Source organism: Salvia hispanica, unplaced genomic scaffold, assembly GCF_023119035.1.
Source record: "Salvia hispanica cultivar TCC Black 2014 unplaced genomic scaffold, UniMelb_Shisp_WGS_1.0 HiC_scaffold_1139, whole genome shotgun sequence".
Lineage (NCBI taxonomy): Eukaryota > Viridiplantae > Streptophyta > Magnoliopsida > Lamiales > Lamiaceae > Salvia > Salvia hispanica.
In genome coordinates this window covers 25,697-36,377 of record NW_025951404.1, presented here as the reverse complement: position 1 = coordinate 36,377, position 10,681 = coordinate 25,697, and the positions used below count along the sequence as shown (strand labels likewise).

The following is a 10,681-nucleotide window of genomic DNA, read 5'->3' as shown; positions in this document are numbered from 1 at the left end:
TTTCGGCTGGTTAGGGTTAAGAGTTTTAAAGTTTCCAAATCAAGTTAAATTTTTTTTCCCTAAACCAAGAAAATGCGTGGCGGGCCAACACCAAAAACACTCCCAAATCCTTGAACATGAGTATTACGCATCCTTCTCTGTGGATCGACCCCTATTTCCCTATTTTAGGTTTAGTAAAGTGGTTGAGGGTTTTTTTTAAAAAAGTGTTTCGTGAGTCGGAGGGCCGGGATTCCTTGCAACTAACAAATTCCTAGACCGCGTGATCTAGTGGATTTCCCGGATCTAGGAACCTGTTATTTCCTTTTGAACACACGAAGACCACAACCTTCCAGGTCCATCCTGCACTGCCATGGCCGGGAGTAGCCCCCTATCAAGCCGATCATATCACCTCGAGGCGTATACTGGCGGACGAACCACGTATATGGTAACCCAGCTTGGGCACCCATTCGCCCCAAGGACTCGCAAGGGGATCAATCTCGAGATCCCACGTGATGGGTAGCTCCTCCATACGCGATGAAATTATCCGCCGATCGTAGAATTGGGTGACGTAGGTCGGAGAAAAGATTTTCCATCCCATTCAAAATTTTGGAGGTTTCTACGGGAAAACCTTGTTCTACGCGTAACGGTCTCGCATGGGTGCGTAATACCGGTTAAGCATCTAAAAAAAGAAATCTCAAGATGGGCCAAGGTTAAAAAAAATTAATAGTGTATAGGGTTTCAAATGATTTTTGAGAGTACGATGGGTATGTGTCGAAGTGGAGGTGGAAGGTAGTATCATGTCAAGAATAAACGGAATTTCATTTCCGAGGCAAATGGTTCGTATGTTTTCGCATTTCAATAATTCACAATTTCGTTCTCGTAAGTCGCTCCCCTCACTTTTGGGCGTTTTATGCCTCCAAGTTCGATATCGTCATAAAATTTTCATTCACACCCACGATTTACAACTAAATAGATGCTCATGTTCAATCTCGAAAAATGTCGTTCATCATTCAATCAAGCAATCACAGATCATATAGAATTTCATTTATTCGATTCTAGAGATCTTAGTCGCAAAATCACTGATAACAACATTCATCATTTTTTTGCATAGTCGAATTTTAAGAATTTCACATGCATGCATAATCGTCATTTCATACTCCAACACACCTCAAAATGACATAACAACTTCCATTCGCTTCAATTTCCAACATTTCATAATTCAAATCAATATTCAAAGAAAAGGTTACCTCATTTTTTCGGGGTTTTAAAGGAGACGAGTCGTGGTGTGAGCTTCGACGATTATTACTTAATCAATTTACACAATTTCAAATTTTAATACAACAAGACTTTTGGTCCGAGTGGAAAGAACGGCTCGATACCAACCTATGCCCGGTTTCTAGCGATAATAAATACGACATCACTTAAGGCGGACTTAAAAGCAATAAGGACATAGGCTAGGGTTTCATTTAAAGAGATTCAACGGTTTAATCAAGAAAATCAATGAAGAATAGATATCATAAATTATAATCAAAAGTCAAGGGTTTGACATAAATCCAACAAAACACAATGTCTCAAAATCCTAAACCAAAGGAATAAGTTCAAATCAACCAAAAGATAATAAGTTCCATAATCCAGTGGAAGCAACCAAGAGAAAGTGAAGCCTTTGTATGAAGCACAACTACACTAAGTTTCAACACTCCATTTTACCCAATTAAATTTTCTAAACCCCAACCCCGCCCGTCACCGCTCAACCGCACATAGGGAAAACACATGGCTGAGTATTTTAAACATACTCGTGAAACACATGCGGTGAGTATTTTAAACATACTCGTGAACTCATGCAAAACGTTTTAATAGTTATGTCACCCTTACCATAGTGAACTCGAGTTTTTGCATTTATTTAAAGAATATCATCGAGTATCACAAAATAATTTCATGGACGGGCCACAAACAATACCTCTCATTTTCTCATCAATCAACAATTTCATGGTCGACGAAAGTGTGGCCACATCGCCCACCTTTAATTTATATGTATCACAAGTAAGCCTCAACTATTTGCTCAAATTCATGCATGTTCCTATTGTTTCCTTTTTTCCATCGATTAGTTTCATATTATCACTCAACAATCAAAGTATGATTACCATATCACTTTCTATTCGCTGCACATACAAAAACACACGTGCACGCACACCGAGGCATGCCTAAAACACACGGGTTTTACCACACACACACACATATGCATCCCAATTCATCAATTGTTTCCCCCTTTTACTCATTCTAAATGCATGAGGACACAAGAACACCGATTAATCGGTAGATGAAGAAAGGTTAATATAGAAAATACCTTTTTTGATAAACAGAACGCAGGAAACAAAGTAATAGCCTTGATTCTTCAAATATTCTTGAATTTCAACTTCAATTCTTCTCCAAAAGATGAAGAAATAATGGAGAAAAGTATAAGAAAACTTTGAGAGAGTGGGGAGAGAGGAGTGGCGTGATTTTGGAGAGTGGGGGGCGATTTTTTTGTGATCTAGGGTTAGGTTTTGCCTCTTATTTATAGAGTGCAAGATATAATCCCATAATTAAATAAATAAAAGATTTGGAAGAGATATGAGAGAGATTGGCGTTAATATGGGTGAGAAATAAGGGGGTTTCGAATTTTAGGCTATTTAATTAGCCTATGATTTAATTTAGATATTTCACGGAGTAGAATAAAATATCACGGAGCAGCATAAAAATAATAATCCTCTCCAAATAATATGAATGTGGCGTGATTTATTGATTCCTCTCCACAAAGAATCAATTTCAAATATTATTTAAAATAAGATATGGCAAGATCTCCTTAGATATGGTAGGATATGCTAGGATATTTGAATTTATTTATGGAAGAGAATAAACAAGGGATCAAATAATATAATAAAATAATCCATTCTCCCATAAATAGGAGATTTTCGAAAATCTCCTTGAAATAATCATAGGGGCCGAAAATTTCATGGAATAAATAAGGAATAATCGGACTTTGGATTTAATTTAAATAATTATCCCAAGCAATAATTAAATCCAAGAAAAATAGGATTTTTTTCCAATAAATAGGAGGGTCGAAAATTCCATGTGAATAAATAACGCTCCTATTTAATTCTCACTCATCCCTTAGGAAAATAATTCACCACAATATTATTTCACCCCGTATCAAAGTATTCATATATTCGCATCACAAAATCCACCATTCAAATTTCACCGCCACGTCACATTTTCAACGACTTTGACCATTCCACGGCCACGTCATATTTCCACAATATTGACTATTCAATAGTCACGTCATATATTCAACAAGTTTGACTATTCAACTCAAACTCAACTCCATATCGCAACTAGGTCACAAGAAATCATGCAATAAATTACTCATAATTAAATCCACATATTTCATAGCATTAAAAGCATGTAATGCAAAAATTTTCACGTCTCAAAAATTAGGGTTCGAAAAAGTGGGATGTTACACTACTACTATTATGCAATTTTCCATAAAAAGTGCTTGTCTAATTGGAGGTGATTTTCCATTTGTCAAGAAATGATTAGTTGGACACACCAACTCATAGTGCCATGTGGTATGGAAGGACTAGTGAATATTTTCTTGGAATGGAGGGTATATTATTTGAAATTAATAGTACTATGAAAATTTTTGAGTCGCGCCTTCGTCTTCAAGACTCCGACTCTCTATTTTCCAGAATCCTTCAAGCTCTCCTTTGATCAAGTTCCTTCTTCATTTTGATTCTCTTCTCCTCTCTTTTACTTCTTTTGACCATTCTTCATTTGTGGATTTCTCTTATGTGGAGGCGTTGTCATAGGTTCTGAAGTGACATTGCAATTAACAGAGTTCGTCCGTATCCCCAAGATCTTAGTGCACCCTCATTCGCATGGGCAATGGTTTTACTTGTAATCAATACATAAATTAAAAAGATTTGAAGGGAGAGTAACAAGAAATAGTACTCTCTCCATTTCATAAGAATATGCACTATTTCCTATTTAGTCCATCCCATAATAATATGTACTTTTCTAATTGTAGAAACTATTTTCTCTATAATGAAGTGGGATCATTTCTCCATTAACAATACTTTAATTACTTTTTCTTTCTAAATCTCTCTTTATTTACTAATTATAATTTAAAACTCATGTCCAAATAAAAATGCATATTAAAACTTAATTCCCGTCTACCGCCTTTGGGTGTAAATATGAATAAATTTTAGTCCACCAGAACAAAATACTCTATCCGTCTCTGAAAATTTATCACTTATTTCTTTTTTTATCCGTCCCTAAAAATTTGTCACCTTTCACTTTTATCATTTTTGGTAATAGACCCCACATTCCACTAACTCATTCTCACTCACATTTTATTTTAAAACTAATATATAAAAGTAGGATCCATATGATTTAATTAACTTTTTCAACCCACTTTATACTCCCTCCGTCTCATTTAAGATTTACACATTTTTTTTTTAGTTTGTCCCAACTCCAAAAGATGACACATTTCCTTTTGGAAACTTTCTCTCTCCAATTAATACATTCAACCACTTTTTCTCTCTTATTAAAATATCCATCTTTCTTTATCTCTCTACTTTAATACTTACACTCACATTTTCCCTCTCTCAATTCAACAAGCTTTAACCAATAACTCCTGAAACCTCGTGCCGGCTAAGCAATGTGTCATCTTAGCCGGGACGGAGGGAGTATTATATTTTTTAAAACCCGTGCTGAATCAAATGGTGCCAAATTTTAAGGGGTAGGATGTAGAAATTAGGTATAGTTGAAGGGGTGCAAAATGCAAATAGTAATTACCCTTCTGCAAAATTACTGCCTCACGCTTCCAGAACTAGTACGAAAAACAAAACTTGTGCTTTATTTTCATCCAACTTCGCAGTTTCATTTTCTGCAAAATCATTCCACCGATATTCATAGCTTGCAGACTTGCACTTTTCCATAAGCATTTACTCTTTTCCAAAGGTATCAATCAGCTGTGGAGAAGTTTTTGCATAATATTGTGTCGTATGCTCCCGCTAATATCACGCATATATTGATTTAAGCAACTCTTCCGATTTTGTTTTGTTAAAAACCCTAGACTACTTTTCGTCATCTTCTCGACATTTAAACCCTAGATCACTGATCTCTCCTCTTTATACTTGTTCAAGGTTCCGCGTGATTAAGATTAAGATGGATATGTGTTGAATCAATGCATGGTTTGTTTATTGCAGTGATTTATTTATTCTACTGTTTGTTGTTTCATTAATTTATTTATGTTTGTAACCATCTGCAACTCTGCGTTGTTTATTTTGTGCGCATTAGCAACGCAAACAGAGCTAAACTGCGGAAGTTGACGGGAAATGAAAATTGGTCCAAACTTAACTAGCTATTCATCTGTTTTCATCAACCTTTATGTGAGGAGAAACACATTTAGTGCTATGTTTTTCAAACAAATTTTCCTATTAACCGAGCATGAAAAATTAGTTTATATCCTCTTATCTTATAAAGTTTTGATGTATATGCTCATATTCTTATGGCGATTTCTGGAATTCTGGGTAGTAAATGAGATGTTATGTTGCCATTATATGAATTGATATAATAATTAATCTATTATTTGTGTAATGTCTTCTACTCTTTTCTGTTGCACCTGTGGTTTAGCTCGTATTACTTTGACTGCTTCTATTTTCAAAAGGGTAAATCGCCATCGAGGTTGTAGCCAGTCTTTCCTGAATAAGTTGTGTCTGATGTGCTAGCATCTGTGAATTGTCAATCGCACAGGCAGCATTTATTAAAATATCCCTGAAAAATAAAAACAATGGTAATCATGACATTATTCTACCAAGTGTGCTTTGGTTAGTTGTAGTGAATTAGGATGCATAACTTGTTTTTTGTTTGTAAGCACTTGGCTTAATTAGTATAAGGACTTTTTACTTACTTAAAGCAAGAGCTTTTGCACTTTATTATCCAATACTTACATCTATGCCTAGAAAATATTAGATAAAATATTTTTCATATTTAAGTATCAGCTTCATCATTCTTTTTCTTTCCTTATCTTGTTCATCAAGGATTGCAGGTTGACGATGTCTGACAGAAGAAAAAGAGTGAAAGTAGGTGCTCAGAGCTGGAAGATTTAAAGTATAAGTACTATAAAGATTTGAGGGATGGAAAACTCAAAATCGCTGGCTCTGGGAAGTATCTTCGATGCCCTTTTTGTGAGAATTATAGGAGAAGTGAGTATAATCTGTTAGAGCTTGAACAACATGCATCTAGAATTGCAAAAGAATCAAAAAGTGCGACCTTCGGGGACAAAGCTCGACACTTAGGATTGCTTAAGTACTTGGATCGTTATGGAGATGAGGTAGGAAGTAAATCACAATCTATGAAGAGAAGTCCTCATTTTTAAAAGGGTCGTCATGATGATAACAGAAAATATGGGAAATATACTGGAAAATCTAGGTTACCACAGGGAGCCCCAAATGACAGTTTATGCTCTGTAGAGAGAACTATTCCGAATGTAGATAAACCTGCTGATAGTGACATGTTAACTCATACTGCCACTGGCAATATTGACCCTGGGGAAATGGTGACAGAAGTGGGAGAAATAGTAGCACCGAGAGGAAATTTAGTTGGTGAAGTAGATGAACTAGTCACTGAGGCTGGAGAAAGAAATACTGAATCAGCAGATGTAGGCGGCATTGCCAAATATAGATCATTAAAATCTGAAGAGAACTTGCTGTCCCGATCTCGTACTGCTATAAGGCAGTCTGCTGACAGAGGTGATGACGAGCCTATCGTTTGGCCTTGGATGGCTGTTGTTGCAAACCTTCCAATTGAGAAAAAGATGGAAGATATGTGGTGAAAGTGGCAGAAAGCTCAAGGATGAGTGGGTTATCCAAGGATACAATCCTGTGAAGGTTCACCCTTTGTGGGGTTTCCAGGGCCACTCGGGATTTGCGATTGTTGAGTTCAGCAAAGATTGGGAAGGGTTCAAAAATGCTATGGCTTTTGAGAAGGCATTTGAAGTGGATAGCCATGGAAAGAGAGATTGGTATTCCAAAAGACAGAAGGGAGATAAGTTGTACGGCTGGCTTGCCCGTGAAAGGGAGTATCTGGGAGGGGGACTTATTGGTAAACATCTTCAGAATCATGCAGATCTCAAGACCATATCCGATATCCAAAAAGAACATCATAGGAAAGACGCTTCCTTGATGTGTACATTGACTAATCAATTGAAGTCAAAGAGTAAGAAATGTGAAGAGATAAAGAAGATTATTAGCAAGACTGATTTACTTATGAATAATATTGTGGTGCAAAAGGAAAATATGGCCCATAACTACAACGAAGGTAGTATATGTTACTGAGTTCTCTCTTCAGTCAAGCGCTTCATTTCATATTCTTCTAGCTGCGAAAGATTCCCACATCTACAATCAATATATGTACATATTCTAACAATTTATTTCTATCATTGTTTTCAAGAAATGAAGAAAATGCAGGATGCTGCATCGCATGAACTCAGGAAAATTTATAAGGAGCAGAAGAGAAGTAAAGAAGAACTGGACGATCGGAAAAAAAGAGCTCAAGCTAAGGGAGAAAGAACTATATCAACGTCAGGCTATGAATGAGAGTGAGAAGAGAAAGCTGGATGACCAAAATAAAGAGGTGCTACATTATTTTATATATGATTGGGAATCAGTTATTTATGTTCCTGATCTTGATCCCCAAAAAAGAACTATATCACGCATGTTTGGGAATCAGTTATTTATGTTCCTGATCTTGATCCCCGCTCCCCCAAAAAGAATGAAAAAATGAAGTACTCCGTCCCATTAAAGATGACCCACTTTCCTTTTTGGTTTGTCCCAATCAAGATGACTCATTACTAAAAATGGAAACACATTTTATCTCTACTTTATTCCGTCTCTCTTACTTTCCTCTCTCCACTTAACACACAATATAAAGTTGCATAAACTCCCGTGCCGTACAAGGAAGGGGTCATCTTCCTTGGGACGAGGGAGTATTTGGAATTAAAAATGACAGGTGATTTTCTGCAGAATGATATGGCTATCTTGCAACACCAGAAGGCTGACGAGAATATACTGAAACTTGCTGAAGAACAGAAGGTCCGTTACTTGTTCTATTCTTCCGTAACACATGCAATCTCTTCTGACGTTTAATGCAGTTTGTAAATTTTGATCACTTATTACCAGAGAGAGAAAGAACTCCTTCACAAAAAGATCTTAGAACTTGAGGCAAAACTTGATCAGAAGCAAGCATTAGAGTTGCAGATTGAGCACATAAAGGGAGCTATTGGGGTTATGAAACTTATGGCTGAAGAAGGAGATATGGAAGCTAAGAAGAAGCTGGAGTCAATTGAAGAGGAGCTTAGGGATAAAGAAGAAGAACTTGATGGTGTGCAATCTCAAATTCAAATCATAATCGGAGAAAGGATAATGGGGGTTCAAAAGCTCCCAAGGGGGGATTTCTGTAAGTTTTTTGGGTTTTGTTTGATTATAGTCCAGTTACCCCCCTCTGCGGTAATTTTCTTAAGCTGATTAACCACTAATTGCTCTCCGCAGTGCATCGATCAGGATATTTTATCCTGTCACATAGATTCTGTTATAGACTTCAAATGGATAGCAGTATCCTTTTAATGACTAAACTTGGCTTTAGTGTTCACTAATAATCAGCAAATTTATTATTGTATTGTCAGAGTTATCAAACGTGCGTATATTAAATATTACACAGAGTATGAAATGTAGTCATAAAAGAATTAGGCAAATCAGATTCCTTTCCTTTTTCTCTTCTAGCATGCACTTTTTAATTTGCTATGAAAATTGTACTACCTCCATATGCGAAAATAGTCACATTTTTCCATTTTGGTATGTCCACCAAAATTATTCTCATCTATGACAAGTTTCTTTTCTAATGATGTGAGTCTCATTTTCCACTAACAATTCTTCAACCACTTTTTCTTTTGATCTCTTTTACTTTACCAAATTTGCATTAAAACCCATGTCGTCCACTACCAAGATTATTTTTTATGGAAGGAGGTAGCATTCTTTTGTTGTTGTGTAAGAATGTGTATTCTAATACCAGACTTCATTCTTTGGGTCAGCTGTAATTGGATACTATCAATGAAGGAGCTAAGATTTAAAGTTCAAATTTGGATTATCAGTAAAACACTTTGGTGATTGAGTATTGAGTCTCTTAGCGATATAGTTCCTGGCCATTTGGGCAGTCCTTGATATAGTTCTTTCCTTTTCTTACTTTCAAGTACATAAAAATGTTTTGGAACATGGGGGAAGAATTATTACCATGGGAAAAGTCAATAGATATTCTCTTGTAAATGATATTTCTCTGTGGACCATGCACATGTCTAACTCCAAGGTTGTGAAAAATTTCTTATACTTGAATCAGTAAACATTGATGTTAAATTGTTGCAGCATCATGACAAATGCAAAAATAAACAAGCTTTTGTTGCTTCAATTATAGTGGTTGGGGTGAAGTATATCTTGAATCTAACTGGCATTTGATGTTTAACTTAATCATGTATAGGGTATAAAAGGTGGCCGTGCCAACATATGAAGAGGATGGGGATCTGGATGAGGAAACCATTTATAAATCTCGTGAAGGTGAAATATGGCAATGCAGATGCAGAAAAAGCACTGGAACTTGTTTCCTTATGGGAAGATCACCTTATAGAGATTCATATTGGCATCCATATAAAGTAAAAGTGGAAGGAGGAAAGCCCAAGGTATGCTTTTTTAAGCAATGTTGCATCACTAATTTGTGCTCTCCTTTTTTTACTGCTTGATGAGATCTCTCATGATATCAAGCCTGAACTTAAGGGACAAGCTTTACATCTGGGTCGTAGAGAAGTTTGAACTAAACGTATATTGTACAGATCTCAAAATCTTTTTAGTATAGTATCATATGTAATTGATTTGATTGATTATGAAACAAATCTCACTATATGCTAATAATAATATCTTAGCAGTATTTTAATATTCTACTTCTTCAGAATTGTTAGAATAGAACATTATTGTGAACTCAACTGAGGTGTGATACTCCCCAATGCTCAACTAAAGTAAAATTATGTATCCAATATAACGATCTCAATTCAGTATTAATTTGTTTAGTATATTTTTTTGTTCTTCAAGAAAGCTGCTGTCTTTTCCATATCATTCTATGACTCAATTTTTGCTCGATTGTTAGGAGGTACTTGATGAAAATGACGACAAGCTGAAAGAGCTAAAAATGAACTTGGGGAAGAAGTTTACGATGTAGTGATCGAGGCTCTGAATGAATTGAACGAGTACAATCCAAGCGGTAGGTATCCAGTACCAGAGTTGTGGAATACCAGTGAACAGAGGAGGGCTATGCTCAAAGAGGGAATTGCACAGTTAATGAAACACTAAGGTACTCCACAAACCAAAAACGCCGAAGGAATAGTTTGTCGCAACTTATAGCAGGATTATTGATTTCCTTACATGTTCTGTTTCTAATTTAGTCCTTTGTATATTGCTGTTGCAGGAAAATTGAAGTTCTTGGTTTTGTGTCTATCCTATGCATATCGGATAATGCTTCTACTTGACGCCAAAAGTTGTCGGTAATTCTAATTGATGTTGTTCTTAACCAGAAGGTAAGGCTAACCTTTTGTTGTCTTTAATGCCAGACTTTTGGTTTCTTT

General features: G+C 36.0%; 1 pseudogene; it reads left to right on the top strand.

Moving 5' to 3' along the window:
- Positions 1-6,059: 6,059 nt before the first annotated feature.
- LOC125197978 lies at positions 6,060-10,409 on the top strand (annotated as a pseudogene).
- Positions 10,410-10,681: the final 272 nt, after the last annotated feature.